An 18,527-nucleotide genomic window follows, 5' to 3' on the forward strand; every position below is an offset into this window, starting at 1 on the left:
GACGGAAGAAGAAACCGGTCTAACCAGCCAAATCCATCACCAGGCGCCACGAGTCAGACGGGGCGCACTGAGGGTCTCGAGCCCGCGGCGCCCTCGTGACAACTGTGTGAGGGGGCGTAATTAAACTGTTAAGACCTTGGAGCCGGGGCCGATGTAATTACTTTTCACGTTCTGGCCCAGTCGCCATCGGTGTTATGCAAGGCGACCGATTACCGTATCCATGGGCGTGTAATTACGTGTGGCGCCCGCGTATGCTCATTCGCCACTGGCCAGCCATGAGGGCACCTACCGGACGTGCTCCACTTTTGATTGAGAGTGAAGGCGACGGCTGGTCTCTCCCACGTAGCCGGCGCCCTGAATGGGCCAGCTGTTTTCTGTTGCAGCCCTGTTAATGCTCCGTTGAATGTTGTGTCAGCTGTGTCCGTGCTACGGTCCTTTGAGTGCCCAGCCTCCACGTTTTCGCGTGGATGGCTCGCCGAGTGAGCTTCCGTTTGCCCAGTATGTCACCCTCGCAAATGAACCACGTTGTACGTGACAGTTCCTTGAGTAAGCCACCACGTGTTTGTTTAAAATCCCGCAGAGAGCCCCGTGCGTGGTGAGGCAATCTATATGAATGATAGCCGCCGTCTGTTTGTGCGGTAATTCCTCGAGAGACGCTGACGATGAATGGACTCGCGACGCAACACGGCAGCAGCGGGTGGTCTGTTGAGACGGCACGAATGCTGTTGGTAGGGTGGGCCGGGCCTACTGAGGCTGGCATCGTATGGGTAGGGTAGCCAAGCTTCTTGAGGCCGGCACCCGGTCCGTAGGGTGGCCGGGCCTCCTCAGGCTGGCACGCTGTCGGTAGGGTAGCCGGGCCTCCTCGGGCCGGACCCTGTCGGTAGGGCAGGCAGGGCCTCCTTGGGCCGAACCCTGTGGGTAGGGTGGGCCGCGCCTCGTCAGGCGGACACCCTGTTCGCTTGTGTACGCAGATCGTGCAAAAATCGCGTGCGACGAAAAGCATGATATTTATCCACGAGTAATATGTGCGGCGCCGCACTGTCTCGCGTCTCACTGCCCTTGTTGTCCCTCGCCTCCTGCCCCGCGGTCTCTGGACCGGACTGGACCGGGTCCGTGCCGAGGACGCCCGCTCGGCGTCCGGCCATACTCAGAGTCGCCCCGCTGTGGTCAGCCGACTCTGAGTCAGCGGCCGCAGACGAGACGGCGCGTGATTAACAGCCTCCCCCTCCCCGCCGCCCTCCGCGCCTTGGCGTCGTGGAAGTCGTCCTGCCTCAGGCGGTCAAGCAGCCATCGGTGACGTCACAATCCACGCTGACTCATGTCGGCCGTTGGCCGATTTTCAAAATCACCCCAGTCAATATGGTGTGCGATATCCTATGCAAAGCTTCTAGGCACCTTACGGGGAAGCTGAAGGTCGTGAATGCCCGCTAACGTGTGCCGAGTGTCAGTTAGATGCGCTTTGCGATGTTGTGCGTAATGTGCACGTCGCGCCCACGTACGTCTCATTTTCGTCTACGAACTGCGCCAAGACTTGATCACGTGTTCAGAACGGGTAACGCGACGCACCAGCTTCGTAAGGACACGTCTCTCTTTTGACTGGAACCCGAGCCAGGCCGGCGGTCTGGCCCCCTGTCCCAGACGTCCATAACTGGCTGCCCGCATCTGGACTTCCGGAACCGCAGACGGATCGTGTCATGTTTCTTCGCGGGGTCAGCCATCTTCCGGGAAGCGCTTGGAGTACGCTGGTCGCCTCGGGTGGCCGCATACGGTAACTGCAGGCTGAGTGGGGTACGCGATTTGAGATACGCGAGGGCCCTGTGTTTGGTTCTCGCCGCACCTGCACTCGCGGCACCTGCACCACGCGGGAGAAACAACTTAGAGGCTCATGACGCTCACAACGTGAACACTGCGGCTGGCCACGTGCGCTGATCACAACAGGGGGGGGGGGGGGGGGGCATGAAATCATCTCCAACAGACGCGTCTGAGGGCGCCCATACTGGACCGGCTCGCTCCTGACGTTTCCGCACGCGGCGAGGTCCCGGTATCCCGTTTCCACTGGCACATTATGCGGCGGGACGGCGCGATTAGCGGGCGGCCGCCACCCGGGCCCGCCAACCCGACGGACCAGTTTTTATGCGGCGGCTAAACGCACTCCGGCGCGAGAGAAGCGGCCCGCGAGGTGCGATACGCAGCCGGGGCCGAGGTGGACCCGGCCGGCCGGTCGGCGCCGGGTGGACAGTGCCGGCGCGCGCCGCGTGAGAAAGGAGCACGGCCGCGTCGATCTGCCGCCAGCTGATAGCGTCGCAGCGGCGGTGGGCTTCTGATTGGCCGGGCTGACGTCGGGGCGAGCGGCGAGCCCGGTGCAGCTCGTCAGCGCCGGACGGAGGGCGTGTCGCGCTGGCGTGCAGTGGACGGCTGGACAGCGTGCTGACTCGGCGCCGGCCCGCGCAGCGAGCCGTTGGTGGGACCTCCGGATCTTCAGTGGCGTGCCGTCGGCAGTCTTCAGGCTGTGTTCTTCTCGAAGTTTCGTTCAGGCTCATTCACTGCGGAGTGACGCTGTTCAGCAGTGGGTGCACCCTTCTCGTCCTGTTTTGCACTGCCCCCGAACAAGTTGTCCAGCTACATGAGCGCCATTTTCCTTGTTCCTCCAAGCGTGTGCCTCTTATTCCATGACTGTGCAGTTAAACGGTCAACGGTGACCTAATGACCTGCAGACCGGGAGGCGGGAACCTGTTCCAGTCTCTTCCTAGCGCAGTATTTTCTCTCCACGCGAGCACAGCGCCTCCTGCCCTGCGAGCCCAATCCCCCTACCGGGCGAGCTAAATCACCCCTACTCCGGTGGTCGTGATCTTGGGCGTGACCTCCCCTGCCCCGGTAGGTGCGATCTCCCCTGTCCCGGTGGGCGCGATCTCCCCTGTCCCTGTGGGCGCGATCTCCCCTGTCCCTGTGCGCGCAATTTCCCCTGTTCCGGTGGGCGTGATTTTATCTGTCCCGGTGGGCGCGATCTCCCCTGACCCAGTGGACGTGACCTCCCCCGTCCCTGTGGGCGCGATCTCCCCTGTCCCTGTGGGCGGGGCGTCCTCTGATCCCTCGCCCGCGGCGGCCGTTGCACGACGCCGATAAGGGGTGCGGCGCGGCGGCGCGCCTGCAGCCAGTCGGACCGGGCCATGTCAGCCGAGTGCGGCCGCTGCGTGCGCCTGCTGGGGCCCAGCCTGGGCTCGCTGCCCAGCGGCCTGCGGGACCACTACCACCGCCGTCACGCGCAGCATAGCCCTCGCGCCGGCCCGCCGGCGGACAAACAGGTGGGTACGGACCGGGGCGGGGCGGGGCGGGGCGGCGGCGGCCTGCGGGTGTCCCCGGCGGGGAACGGCGGCTAGGGAGAGCTATGCGGGAGAAGCTCACGGCTGATGGAGATGGAGACAATGGTATGCGCTTCTGTTGGTGGAATGTGACGGGACAATCCGTCCCAACGTGTGAAATTCATTGACTGCTGGACATTGATACTGATGGGAAATTTGGTGGCCGGCTGATCTACGGGGTCATTTTGGGATAGACTAACTTCTTACTCCCTGTGATATACTAGTTGGAAATATAGGCATCCTATGCCTCCGTAATTGTCGTTGTCCCTGCTTCTTGTCCATCAGCATAAAATGAATACCTTTTTCAACTTCACGGAACATAATTCCTCCTTCTTTATTAGAAACCTGTTTTATTTTGTGTTGACCGTAAACTGTGTTCTGCCACAACTTGTGATCGCAGCTATTTTTTAAAGATTCAAGCCGAATCTTATGTGTGAATGAGCTTCTGGGGTCAAAGCCCACGGTAAGGAGTCTTTTTTTGTGTAATCCCCCTGACCCCTACCATCCGATCGCGCAATTCCATGTCAACGGCAGAATTTGATCGCGTGATCTTGACGTGCCACGGTGCCCCGCACGGTCCGTCCTGCCCTCTGACGTCATCTGACCTTATCGCGGCCGCTGCCACCGTCCGCGAAACATACCTGTCCAGGACAAATAGCGAGCGCCTGTAGCGACACGAGCTCACCCCGCCACGGGTGGGTGGATCGGAAGGCAGGTGCTCTAACCAACTGAGCTATCGGGACGGACAAGAGCCGATGGACAGCTATGATGAGGAAGGTGGCGCTTCATCCCCTGGAGGCATACAGGCCACGTCGTCAGGAAAAATGGTTCGCTATGGAAAAGTCTCGAGCCTGGTTCTCCATCATGCGAGGAGAGGCCAAGACCATACACCTGCGCATGCGTTGGGCGTTCCCTGTATGCTTCTTGCATGCAATCAGCACCACCGCAAAGAAAACAACGCAGCAGTAATTGCAGACGGAGCGCATCGACTCATATAGTCGCCCCGTATTTCCCCGCTCGCAATCTCGTCGTATCGCTGGACCGGACGACCCCGGTTTCTCCTCCCGCGGCCGAACACAGGCGGTGGAGTTCTCTCGCCGGGCGGCTCTGTGGCCGCTGCCTGATCGCCGGCAACGGTGCCGCGGCTGTCGCGGTGATGGCCGACATGTGACAGCCGTCACGCTGATGGCCGACATGTGACAGCCGTTACCTGACAGCCGTCATGCACCCGGCTTTCCGTGAGATTTGCGGTGTGCGGACGACCGGTCGACGGACCGGAGACCGGTCAGCGGACCGGAGACCGGCCGGCGGACCGGAGACCGGTCGGCGGACCGGAGACCCGCCGGTGGACCGGGGACCGGTCAGCGGACCGGAAACCCGCCGGTGGACCGGAGACCGGTCGGCGGACCGGAGATCAGCCGGCGGACCGGAGGCCAGCCGGCAGACATGGCACCAGCCGGTGGAGCACGGCCCCCGCTCTGCAGTCTATTTCCGGGTGTGTGGGGCTCGGAGCCCCTGTTTTGTGTAGCTCAGATCTTGGCTGACATCTGGGGCACGTGTATGTGGAGAGTTTGGGATGCTCGCTTGGTCGGGCAAGCCTGGCCGCCTCGGGACTGTCAAAAGCCGGTGTCAGATCAGGCCAGAAAGCACCCAGCTACTCCTCAGGAAAGTCGCAGCCTCCAGTCGCATAGCACGGCTTCACTATCGGCTTACGTCGTGGACACGCGTCCAGCGCGGTCATCGGACACCTCTTTGTGAGTGCTTTTTTGGCGACCTGGATCGCCTCCGGCTGTTTTGCTGGCGGCACCGCGTCAGAAACACAGTCTGGCGTTCACTTGGGGCCGCAGCTGCAGTGGCGTTTTGACGGCTGAAGTCGGCGGCGCGAGTCTCGTTAACGGCGGGCGCTTCCGGGCGGGGGGGGGGGTCGAGCTCTGGAATGTCGCGAGGCTTTCGCGGTTCTGACATAAGATTCCGAGACAAAGAGAGCTTTGATATCAGGTCTTTCAAACGCCCCCGATCAGAGGTTCTCAGCTCCGGTGCTTTATGTCAAGGTTCTTTGACAGAAAGTAGAAGAATGCCGCGCTCGCAATGAACATTAATGTTCAGGACAACACACTACTGCGTATCGGAATGATGAAAAGTGCAGAAATTGCCTGCGGTCCCCAGCACATCATTTAGGAACCAGGACTACAAAACGTAGGCTTTTCTTGAAGTTTAAACGGTTTGTTTTAGGCATCCTGCTCAGACTCTTTTAAAGCATATCATCTTCGGGATTCACTCTATCCATTCATCGCTTAGTTTTTGGTCGGGCATGCAGGCCTTAGCCGCATATTTGCCACATGTCTTTTTGCCATTGGATCATTTTGAATAGCTTGTATGCAATTCTTGCAGCGTTTTTGTACCAAGGTCGCCGAAAGTGCATCTGTGGTATGTCTTGCCCAACATATATTAGAACACGTCTGACGCGACTAGTACACTGCATTTCCCGTGCAGTGTATTTCTGTTTCGAGCATTCCACGTTGAGAGGAGTGCTGTCGGCATTGGCTCGGCTGTCGCTTCGATAACAGCTGAGGGGCGCGCAGGAGAAAAGTGACTGACGTGTCGATGATGTGTGCTTTAGAAAGAGATGTCCACCGCTCGGTTGGTACCCCAGAGAGGAAGAAAGCAATTATGGGTAATAGCTTGATTGGTGTTGGGAAAGTCGGCGATTGAAACAAATGGTGTCTAAATTGGCTGCCTTATCCGCATTTTTCAGCCTGCTTCGAACTAACCGAAAGCCCTGCGCGTTTACCAACTGTGCACGCGGTGCTTATCTCGCATTGCGGCCTGACGAGTCTGTCGTGTTGAAACGATAATAAGGGCACAATTGTGTTAATTGTTTCGGCCGAGTACAAGATATAGCTGAACACTTCATATTAGGGAATACCGTGCATTCCTTCAATCCGGTTCATCGTAACTCCGAGCCGTTGGATGGCTGCGTCATAAGCTCCCGTTTGTGATGAGAACATTCAAATTAAATGTATTTTGTCATCCCAAGTGTGTCTCTTGATATATCACCCATCGAGGGCGCATGATATCTGCGCTTTCTATGACAAACGTATAATCTCCGCGCTGTCTATGACAAACGCAAGTCACGTGACTTATGACCTTACGACTTTTACACGCGACAGTTGAATAAATCACCCAGTCCTTGTACTCTGGATTATCGATAGCAATCCTTAAATAGCGACAGTTCGCACTTACTTCTTGTGATATGTTTGAGTAACTCTCCGTCGGGCACGAATTTAACTCATAACGTGGGCCTCTTCTTTTCCTCTTTTTTTTTACTTCCTGGCACCACTGGAGTGCGGTGATCGACTGAAAGGTCGGGTCACGTTCACCGCACCCTCTGACCTTGGGGCTATGCCTTTTGTCGCGTCAAAAAGCCCATCAGCCAGACTCGGCGGGGTATCAGATGACCGATGGGTCTGCCTCACAGCCAATGGCCCATCGCGTCTGGGAACCCTCAGGAATTCCACTGATGGGTCACCCGTAATTTCACGTTAACGTAAGATTGCTCTCTGTTGTCGGTTATTGATCTAATGCTGCTGCTGTTCGGGGCCATGCCGAAACAGTATATCACTGGACTTTTCCCGTTTGCCGCGTTCTTTTTTCCTCAAACCTCTTATTTTTGGGCACGTCTTCAGGCTTTTTTTATAAAAGTGATGCCATATTTGGTACGTACCGCCCACATTCCATGTTAGATTTGCCTTTGGCCATAGCATCAAAGATCTAAATTGGGTCGTCTTTAAGAACACGGGCGGCTGAAAATTACGTCGTTGTTTTGCCCCTTTCGTCGTAGTGTTATTACATATGCAGCGCATATGCATGATGATATATGTATGCAGGATGCAGAATGCATATATTCATATATATGCAGATGCATGACTCGCTGGTCTTATCCAAGCACGATATGGCCTACTATGCCGTTGAGACCCGCTCGAGCTTATCACGCTTCTCGCCCACTCAGCTCGCTCCATATTGACGTGATAATGATAACGATAACCCCTGCCTGTACACCGTCGACCCTCACCGCTGTGACGTCATCGTGCGCGTGACATAGCGTCGCGGCGCGCCCAGGTGGAGAGCAGGTCAAGGCTGGCAGCATTCACCGAAGCACGCTGGAGTGTGGTCTTATCCAAACGAAATATTGCTTCTTTTTTCTATGGGTTCGTTCGTTTGCAAAACGAAGAACGAAATTTTAGTCCTCCACGTGCCATGGACAGCAATGTCCCGGCATCAATGCCCCTGAACGCGCCCGTGCCGCGCCGAATGCGCGGCTTCGCGCCGAATACCAGACCGGCCGCTCTCGCGGTGCATCCGCCAACGGCCAGGTGCAGCGGGCGCGGCAGGAAGCGGCGCCCTCACCTGGCGGCGGCCGGCGCTGATACGGCCGCTGCCAACCCGGTGCGGCCGACCCCCGGAGCCGGCGTGCAGATAGTGACGGGGGTGCCGTGCTGACCGCGTGGCGCGGTCGGAGCGGGCGGGCGGGGCCGGACGCTGGGGCTGTGCTGCCAGTCGGTGAGCGTGCGGACTGCGACAGTGACGGAGTGTTTGGCGCTGCCGTGTCGATCGCGGACGGGCGGGCGCTGTGCTGTGGGAGTTGTTGCGGGCTGCGGCTCAGGTGTTCGGGAGCAGCGCGCCGGGGGAGGCTTGAGCTCGAGGCGACTGTCAGCGACGACGGCGCTGAGAAGGCGTGCGCCATTGTCGGAGGAACTGATGTCGAAAGTCGGCAGACAAAGACCATTGGTGAGTGGGTGAAGAACTGTTCACATGCAGAGGCGGCGTAGCGGGGGGGGGGGGGGGAGGAGGAGGGGACAGGGGAAACTGTTGGCAGTTACCCCGCTGCTGGCAAGCAGGGTCTTAAGTATGCTTTTACCCCCTCAAAATGTTGTCAGGCCTTTTTGCTTCGTGAACTGGAGGTTTCCTAGCAACACATATACTACCGACATTAATGGCAAGGAGGCCTCCTGCACCAAGGAACCCGTTCTCTGGATCAGGAAGCCGTAATGTAGACTAAATAGGTCCCATTGTCGTCTCGGAAGTCCCCGTTGTCAACTAGGAGTTTCTTCGTTTGCATTAGGGAGACATCCCATATATATATATATATATATATATATATATATATATATATATATATATATATATATATATATGGATGGGATCCCCATTATAAACAGAAGTCCTCCTCTCATTTATCAGAAGACCTGTGCTCAGGATCAGGATGCCCTGTTTTGGGATTTCAAGGCTATTTACCGGAATTGGAGGCCCCATTTGTCAATCGGAAAGATTCCGTTTTGCATTAGGAAGCTCCCCTATTTATCAGAATTTCCTTAAATGGAACAGGAGGCCCTGTCTTGAGATAGGGAGACCCTTTGTTGGCGCTTGCAATCCCCTGAATTAGTCAGAAGGCCGCTGTCCGTTAACTTTTGTTGTCAACATTTATCTAAACAAAAATTGATATTTAACGAATTTGATCGCAGGAAAGGTTAACCCCTACCCCTTGAAAAGACACCACTCAGGATACCCATCACCTTCCCTCCCACCCTGTGAGGAGGCCTCATCGTGTTCAAGGGGCCCCCTGGAAAAGTATACTCCCTCCAAGACAAAATCTATGGTGCCACCCCTGTTGACCTGTGCTGTTTCCACCTAGATGTCGGGCCGCATATGAAAGGGAGTGTTTCACATTTGAAGATATTGAAGCAAGCATAAGCTGCGATGAAGTAGGCTCACTTATAACTATTGGTATATTCCTAAGTTAAAAAGCCTGCTCTGAACAACACAATTTCTCTGGCGAGCAAATCTGCTCCCCAACGCGCCATTGTTGGAATACGTTATCGTACCTTGCACAACATTGATTGGGAGCCAATTACTGACCGTTTTATCTGGAAATCGTGCTCACGAATGCCAGCTATGTACGACTCGATAATTATATTCGTATTGCCTTGATCGCCGCGTGGCTCATGGAAAGGCAGGATTTGAATGAGGTTATGATGGCGTCATGGATACCTGGGTGACCGTCACACACTTTTCAAGAGTCTTGAAAAGTCTCCCCGAAATTGTCTGAACATCTTCGAGGGCGTGTTTCTCAGAAACTACAGGGGTTTGGGCCTTAAGAACGGCACGGCTGTAGACCGTACCAAATGGTCTTCCAAGTGATCTAACCAAATTCCAGCCAAAATGAACCAAATGATCACCAAAAGATGGCTATCTCAGTTCAAAACTCTCCACAAATGTGGCACTCTCACTTAAAGCCAGGAATGAAGGGCGACTGTTGATCCGTGTGGTATCTGTCATTGGTGGGCAGGTGCGCATTTCATGATACATCAAGGGAGCCACCACAGTTGCTCCTACCGGCTTTATCATGCTTTCCTTGCTTGTGTAGGTCCCTCAGTGTGATGCATTAGGGATGTCGTTTCGCAAATTAAATGTGGGGGAAGTCTGAACAGGGAAACATGGCTGAATATACACCCAAAATACAGGAAAACATAGATTTTTCCGTCGTATGCCGTCCACGTTGTTTTCAAAGTTGGACGAGGAACCCCAACTGAACATGAAACTACATCCTTTTGATGCACTGTCTAATTATTTTACCGTCCAACGCAAAACATAAGATTAGAGACAAAAACAGCAAAGCTCGTTTGCAAATACACAAGCCACATTCACGATTAGGAACACGTCTTACACTTGTCCGAGCCGACTGGCGTGATCGGCAACGGAGCGTACGCAGCAGAGTCAGCATCAGCACGCGCCTCTTTCACTTAGACTGCCGATCCCGCCGGCGTGTTTGGGCTGCGGGACTGCGTGCGGATAGCTATTTATGGCCCCAGTGGCAGGGCGCCCCGCTGAGTCACGTGTTTGCCGGCGCTTTATGTGTCTGCGTTGGTGCCTGTGTTGATACGCGGTGCGAAATACAAATACGGCGCGCGAAATCGCGTGGCGTTATCAGGTCGATTTCACAGCAGCCGCGGCCACTTGTGCGAGCTCGCGGGTGTTGCAAGCGATACATATATTTATTTTTACCTGACGTACAGGTATAAGCTGAGAGCGGTCAGAAAGCACACTTGTATTTATATATTGCGGTAGCGGAATCCATCGGTGGGGGGGGGGGGGGGGGGCGTCATCCAGGGATTAACCGTCTCCCGCCGAGAGCGGCCACTGGCGCATGTTTCGAGTGGGCGGTGTATTGAACCCCTGTCGCGGCTCTCTTCCATTTCTCGTCTCTCGGGTCGGTCAGCAAACTGACCAATTCAGTCGATGTGTCCAATAAAACGCCAATAAACAAGAAAATGGCCAGCATCTTCCGTCCAATTTCTGCTCTTTCCCGCCCCATTAGTTGTACTCTACGTCTGTGGCTAGTTCCTCAGAGAGTTCGTCCTGTTCATTGTCTGTCTACCGCGGTGATCTCATTGGTCAGTCATTCTTTTCCCTAATTGTATCGTCTCTAACTTCACGCCTCCCCAGCTGTGCCGCCCGCTGTTGGACGAGGTCTTTCAGTTCAAGGCCAACCCTCATGGCCCTCGGCATCGTTCCTCTTTCGGCATTGGCGTCTGGAGACAGTTTGGGGGCATATCTGGTGCGGGCACCGTCTCCTTCCAGCACCAGACGCTGCTACTTCATCACCAGTCGGCAGCAATAACAGCGGCGTGGGGTCCGCCGCGCCCCGCCGGGCCGGCCGCCCATTGTTTATGCCTCCATGTGCCGGCACGTGACAGCTGACATGTTGAAGTGTCCAAAGGCAGCGGCTGATCAAACGACGAGGACCCGAGCGCGGCCGTTGCTCTGCTTAGGGCTCTAACTCTGGCCGTCGACGTGTAGTGGCTGCGCATTTGGAGGGCTATGGTCAGTGACGTGCGCAGAATGCCATGACGGAGAGGACACGGCTCAATTTTGGCGTGCAGATGGCGTGAATGTGGGCCGGAATTTAATCAAACGCACAATAAATGCGGATGAAAAATGTAATAAGGGAATGGGTAAGTACCAGTTGTGACTGTTCCAACCAAATATGTCTTGGCGGAGCTGCCTATGCTTTTGAGGGGTTTGAAAGCCTGTCTTTCCTGAAAACCCTGAAACCCTTAAAGTCTTTCGTGAACATCGTCATGAAAAATTTCCCTCTGCATCTTAGGATTTCCTCACAATTGCTGTGTGTTTTCAATGGTGTCGAAATTTCACAGGGGGCATTTCATATGCGTGTTGGAAGTTGACCTCTATCCATCGTAGCAGCTACGCTACGGGACAATCCAGGTATTCTATCAATCAGGTCTCTTCCCAATCGGGATATGCGCCTTGCGATGAAATCGTGCCGCTGCTGCGCCGCCGCTGTCCTTTACCGGCGCATTGCCGCTTCTTCCGCCATCAACGGATCCACGCGCCGGGCTTGGCACCCCTGCACCGTCTCCGTCTCAGCAACGGGGGTGCCGCCTAACGAGGGAGGCGGCCCAGCTGATTGGTCGGGGAGCCAGCTGTCTGGCGCGCAGTATTCGCCGCTGGATGGGAAACGTCTGCCGTTCTGAGAGCCCTTCATGCGAAGCCGATGGACGCAAGTGCCAGCGACGCATAAATTGGTCGAGCCAGGGCTCGTCTCCTAAGCTCGTGGCGACGCGTTTCTGCGCTGTTCCCGCGGTTTAGAGCTGGGCCGCGGCCATTTTCTGTGCCGTCTGTGCGGAATGTGAGCAGCTGCTGCGGTTCCACGGAAAACTGTCCGTGCCTTGCCTGAACTGAATGCTACAAAGCGCTTCGGTCTATCCCGGGGCCATTTCGCTTCAGTTGGGACTGTCAAATCGCTAACGGTCTGAATGAAAGTGGGATAACGGCGTTGGCACCGAACGCTGCACGACGCCGTTTTATCAGCGACGGCTCACGGCGCCGATCGATCGCCAGCTGACCCGACCGCCAGAGGTCGAGCGCCGGTCAGGGGTCACACGCGCCGCCGCCCGCACGCCAGACAGACGCGCGTGCTCCGACGCGGACCTTTTGATCTGCCGCCGAGACAATGGTTCTGTCACGCCGCGGGGGCCAAGTCGGACGGGACGGGACAGTTGGTCGTGTGCCGCGCCGGTCGACAGATGGGCCGCGCTCTCCAGCAGACGCGTTTCAGGCGGCGGCGGCTTGTTTGGGCTGCAAACTTGCGTGTCGTCTCGCGCGTCGTAGTGTTGACGGGAAGGAGCTGTTTTGCCGCTATTTTCCAGCGAGAGTGACGTTTTTGTCGGGCTTGGGCAATCATCTTCCGTCGCACTTCACTCCATTCAACGTTCAATATTTTTCTGCGACGGAGCCCCAAAGAGCTGTTTGACCGGAGAGTTTCAGTTCTTAATGACTTCTCCAATCAATGTCATCCAAGGAAGCAGCCAGGGAACTGGAGCCCCCTCGGACACGCATTTTATTTTCAAAAAATTGTTTCATGGGTGCCCACTGAGGCTCGACACCCATTCGATAAGAAAATCCTTGCAGCGTCCCTGATTTCATTCATTTCGTCAATTCCACCGTCAAAATTCACGCCGGCTACTTCTGCTATTGCGTGACAGTGACGGTATTCTGGAAAACTAATAACCTTTCAGTAACTTGTGGCCAGCTGGTTGCCTCCAAATAGGTGTGTTTGTGTGACGTGAGACGTGGAAGCTTCATTCCTTTCCATTCGTTGTTCTTCTTTTGTTTCATTGCGTCTTTGAATGAAATGACTGACATAAGCTGGCAGTTTCTGCTTCATCAATAAGTTCAGAAAGCGTTGCGGTTTGTTTTTGCTGTAAACATAGTCCAGATCAAGTTTCCTGCCGCCTTTCGTCTCGCAACATCAGCCCAGCAAATGTGCCTTGCAAAGCCAGTGCCCATTGCACCCTTGCACATTTTTGCACGTTTTTGCCGGCTGCGGTCTTAGGGAAATATTGGCATGTGTGGACATTGCTTCTTACTGTCCACAACCCTGCGTCTTAGACACCGCCAAAAGCGTTACCCTACACGACTGTCGAGGAGGTCGTGGAGAAGCATCCTCTAAAACCGTGAGAATGGAAACCGCCGCTATTGAGGGACTGTCATAGTTGACAAAGCCCTCTCACCTTGGCCCACAACGGCTACAAAAACGCCACTCTGCACGGCGCTGCGGCCGGTCTTGCCGTTTTTTTCCCATCGCTATACATAAGCACGGTCCGTCGTGGGCTCGACTGCTTCACCGGTGCGCTCCAGCCATTGTTCGCGGCAGGCCGCGTGTGCTCGAGCGTGCTCCTCGTAATGTGACATGGCGCGGGAGCTGGGGTGAGGGAGGGGGGAGGGGGGGGGGGGGAGGGCTGGCTGGCTGGTAGTTCTTCAGGCTGACATGGGCCGGCTGGGAGGTCCGTCCCTGTGATTGACACCCGATTTGGACCACTGACACCCCAGCCACCGAACAGGGAAAGGTCACCGCGACGTTTCGGATCAGATTTTCTCTCGTTGGCTGAATTTCTGGGTATCGCCTTGAATCACCACGACTGTCTAGTGGGTCAACCGACTCAGCTATCGCTTTGGCTTCTAAAGTAATAAAGCCACTGAAAAACTTGCGACCATCTGCATTTTTGCAATGAAGGATTTCCTTCAAGCTACTTCACGTTCACTTTCAGAACACTGATAGCCTGTCCGTGTGATGCCTGTGAGATGGCTTGTCCTGTGCCCAGATCCGGGGCGCCTCTGCCCGTGACTACCACCCTCGCCACCACCTGTGCGGGTGCCGCCGGTGTTCAGCAAAGATGCGCGCATGGTATTTGTTCGGGAGTTGTACTCCACAGTCGGCTGTGCACTGTCAGCAGTAACTGTACGTACATCCTGGTGTCATCGTCCCCCTCCGATCATCCCTGAGCAGTGGCCGGCAAAATGACAGATCATATCGCAATTCTGTCCCTCGTAAACACTGATGCATGTCCGTGCCAGAGGAGTTTCGGTTTCGGGAGACGCTGTGTGTTGATGGATGAGTATGCTAGTCCTGGACTACAATAATATTGTATAATATTATGAGTATTGTAGTCCTGGGTTACAATACCCCATCCGCGGGAAGCAGGATCTGCTTGCCGCGGAGGGATCCCGAAACCATACAAACATTCGTCAACATAGCTCCACCGCTCTATACACGCCCGTGCGTGAACTTCTGTCTGCGTCCAGCAACACACCACATCAGTACGACTTCGAACTTTATGTTCCCATTCGCTACCATGCTTGTGTATAGCTGAGGGCGTCTGCAGCCCGCCGGTATGAACTCGCTTAGCGCCGTCCGTTCGCCCCGGCCCTCTCGCCGCCTGGCAAACAATTCTGCGTTCCTGCGCGTGGAGGTGCCCTCTCCCGCCGTCTGCAGGAGGCGGCCCCGGGCCTCGTGCGTGCAGCGGCGCACCGGCTCCCTATTACACGTGTCTCGGGCCGGCGGGCGGCGTGCAGGTGCGTAGGGAGCGCGTGGCGGCACTCTTGGTAGCGTCTGAGGGGTGCTGCTGGGAGCGCGTGGCGGCGCTCCCAGCGGCGTCTGAAAGCAGCTGCGGGGAACGCGTGGCGGCGCTCTCGGCGGCGTTTCAGGCTGGCTGCCGGGAGCGATTGGCGGCGCTCTCGGCGGCATCTGAGGAGCTACACAGGGAGCGCGTGGCGGCACTCGGCGGCGTGTCGGGGTGCTGCAGGAAGTGAATCAGCGCCGAGCACCAGCTGACGGGGATGAGCGTCTCGTGAAGGAAGCTGCGAGGTCGCGCATTGCATGCGCTTGAGTTGTGCCTCCCCCATTGCGAATTTCTGCGTGCGTCCCTGCTCTGCAGAACCGCGGCGACGCGAGTAATCGGCTAGCCGTATTGACGGCGATTGTAAGGCTTTCCCGTTGGGCGACTGACTGAACTGCGGCGCGACGCTTGTCGGTGACGTCACAGGCATGGCGGCCCGACGCCCAGAGTGAGGCGGTGTTGAAATGAGGAAATCGGCCCGCGCCGCGGCGCGTGACGCAGTGCACTGGCCCGTCCGCCGGGCGAGAATTCCTCAGTGTTGGCACAGTGGCCGGCAGAAAAGTGGCACGATCCGGCACGAGAGTGCTGCGTGTGAGAACGGTGCGTACCGAAACGGCGCGATGTGAAGTCTGCTCCCCTCTCTGCCAAGTGCCGGGCTGACGTGTCGCGGCGTGAGCGGCGTGCTCCAGTTTAGTGACGCAATCTGAATTTCATCCCGTTCCCGTCAGAGGTCGGCGCTAACGTCGCTGTGTGTATCAGTCATGTGCGGCGGCTGTCGGGCGGCGCTGCGGGAGTGACGTTCGCGGCTGCTCCAGCGTCTCGCATTGGCTTGATATGTAACAGGTGCGCGCGTGCGAGCGCGCGTGGACGTGTGCGTTGGTGCGTGCGTGTGTACGTGCGTGTGTGCGTGCGGTAGTGCGTGCGTGCGTACGTGGGTGCGCGCAGTAGTGCGTGAGTGAGACCACAAGCACGCGCAGTATTCCTCGGTTATGAAACGTCGAGCACAAACGTGATTATTAGCGGTTGCTTTGAGCGTTAGTGAGAATTTAATTGGCACACAGAGCTCTCGAGGATGGATGGCACTGGCTAATTAAACAAGACCGTATCCGGTTAAGACGCGGCTAATTACACACGCCGCGTCAGTTGCGTGATCGGTCTCATTATGATGAAAAACAGGTTATGACGCTGCTTTCCTCTGTTCCAGCTGCAGAACAAGCGTGAGATGTTTTCCGCGGGGAGGCAGCGTCTTCTGCGGCTAAAGACTCGGCCGGCACGGCAGCGGCGCCCACCGCCCCGTCCAGCGCCGGCCGTGCCGCGGCCGCCGCCGGCCGGGACGCGCGAGACAGCAAGGAAAACCGACCCCAGGTCAGTGCGCAGCCGCGTGCCCCCTGTCAGCGGGAACACGGTCGGCCCTGCTTGCCCAGATAACAAGAGGCATGCGGCAGCAGGGAGACATGGAACAACTGCCGATTACCCGGAGAGGTTTGGTTGTTTGTCTTGGTGTCGCCAGCGCCAGCCGCTGCACGTTCAGGTGTGGATAAGCGCGGCGGCGTCTGGCAGTGGTTGACAGAGGAATGCCCGGCGGGGAGGGCCGTCTGAGCGCAACACCGTCCCTCTGAGGAGGGCCGTCCGTCTGAGGAGGGCCGTCCGTCTGAGGAGGGCTGTCCGTCTGAGGAGGGCTACCCGTCTGAGGAGGGCCGTCCGTCTGAGGAGGGCTGTCCGTCTGAGGAGGGCTGTCCGCCTGGAGGGCCGTCCGTCTGAGGAGGGCCGTCCCTCTGAGGAGGGCTGTCCGTCTGAGGAGGGCTGTCCGTCTGAGGAGGGCCGTCCGTCTGAGGAGGGCTGTCCGTCTGAGGAGGGCCGTCCCTCTGAGGAGGGCCGTCCGTCTGAGGAGGGCTGTCCGTCTGAGGAGGGCTGTCCGTCTGAGGATGGCCGTCCGTATGAGGAGGGCCGTCCGTTTGAGGAGGGCTGTCAGTCTGTGTGCCCGTCCATCTGTGTGTGCGTCCGTGTGTGTGTGTGTGTGCCCATCAGAGGAGGGCTGTCCGTCTGAGGAGGGCTACCCGTCTGAGGAGGGCTGTCCGCCTGAGGAGGGCTGTCCGCCTGAGGAGGGCTGTCCGCCTGCGGAGAGCCGTCCGCCTGCGGAGAGCCGTCCGTCTGAGGAGGGCTGTACCGTCTGAGGAGGGCTGTCCGTGAGGAGGGCTACCCGTCTGAGGAGTGCTGTCCGTCTGAGGAGGGCCGTCCGTCTGAGGAGGGCCGTCCGTATGAGGGGGCCGTCCGCCTGAGGAGGGCCGTCCGTCTGAGGAGGGCCGTCCGTCTGAGGAGGGCCGTCCGTCTGAGGAGGGCCGTCCGTCTGAGGAGGGCGTCCGTCTGAGGAGGGCTGTCCGTCTGAGGAGGGCGTCCGTCTGAGGAGGGCCGTCCGTCTGAGGAGGGCCGTCCGTCTGAGGAGGGCCGTCCGTCTGAGGAGGGCCGTCCGTCTGAGGAGGGCTACCCGTCTGAGGAGGGCTGTCCGTCTGAGGAGGGCTACCCGTCTGAGGAGGTGTCCGTCTGAGGAGGGCTACCCGTCTGAGGAGGGCGTCCGTCTGAGGAGGGCTCCGTCTGAGGAGGGCTGTCCGTCTGAGGAGGGCTCCGTCTGAGGAGGGCGTCCGCCTGCGGAGGCCGTCCGCCTGCGGAGGGCCGTCCGTCTGTGTGCGCAGCACCGCCTCACCTGCAGGACAGGCACCACTCCCGCCGACTCAGAGCTAATTACACGGCGGTGATTGGCAGTCGTGTTGGCTGTTTGGTCAGCACGTGACACGTGCCCAGCCGCGTCTGATGCATAACCTCTGGCTAGATGGCCGTTCAAACAGTAAAGTGGATTGGGAGGCAGCCTAATTACCTGTCCGTGAGCAGCTGGAGGGAAATAATGAAAGGGGCATTGGTTTGCTATTTGAATTTTATGAGCTCGCGCAGGCAATGGCTGGCGATTAGTATCGCTTTTGAAATGCATTAATGTATTTTGTATTACATCATTGTCATTCTATAGTTAATCTACGCATATCTGTTGGTATTGAAATTACTTGTACTTACCTATTAAGCTTAATATTAGTAAGGCACCTGTATCTCATTCAGACCAATGCTGCTCAAAGCTGAACACAGAAAAACAATTTTATATACAATATCCGCGGTATGCACACTCTTGGTTCCAAGAATCAAATTGACGATAATGACCCCAAATGTAGGTCGACTACAGTGCCGTTTTACATGATACAATCGTTGATACTTCAGAAGGATTGTTGAAAATCTCTGTATTGACGAAGCCGTCGTGCTAAGGCGTCCAAGCGTTCCGAGCATTCCGATGTTCAAAATAACTGGCTGTTGAAGAGAACCTGAAGGAAGTTCATGTCGATGAAATAAACAAACTCGCGATGTATCGCGTTGCGGGTTTCCCAGATTCGCTCCTGCTGAACGCAGCACGCTATCGAACGGCCTCCCGCACAGAGCAGCTGTGGCGTGCATATGTTGTGACTTTAGACGCCCCGTGATGCCGCTGACAGCACGTATCCCGAGGCTGACGACGCAGCCGGCGTCCGGCCGCGGTCAACACCCGTCTGCATGATCAGCACCTGATTGGACCCGAAGCGATGATCAACCGCATTCCGTACACAAAGAGAGCACGCTGTCAGCGGGTGATCATGGCGCGCGTTGCACGGGGGCC

This window comes from Pollicipes pollicipes, unplaced genomic scaffold, assembly GCF_011947565.3.
Source record: "Pollicipes pollicipes isolate AB1234 unplaced genomic scaffold, Ppol_2.1 Scaffold_6138;HRSCAF=7277_pilon_pilon_pilon, whole genome shotgun sequence".
Taxonomy (NCBI): Eukaryota; Metazoa; Arthropoda; class Thecostraca; order Pollicipedomorpha; family Pollicipedidae; genus Pollicipes; species Pollicipes pollicipes.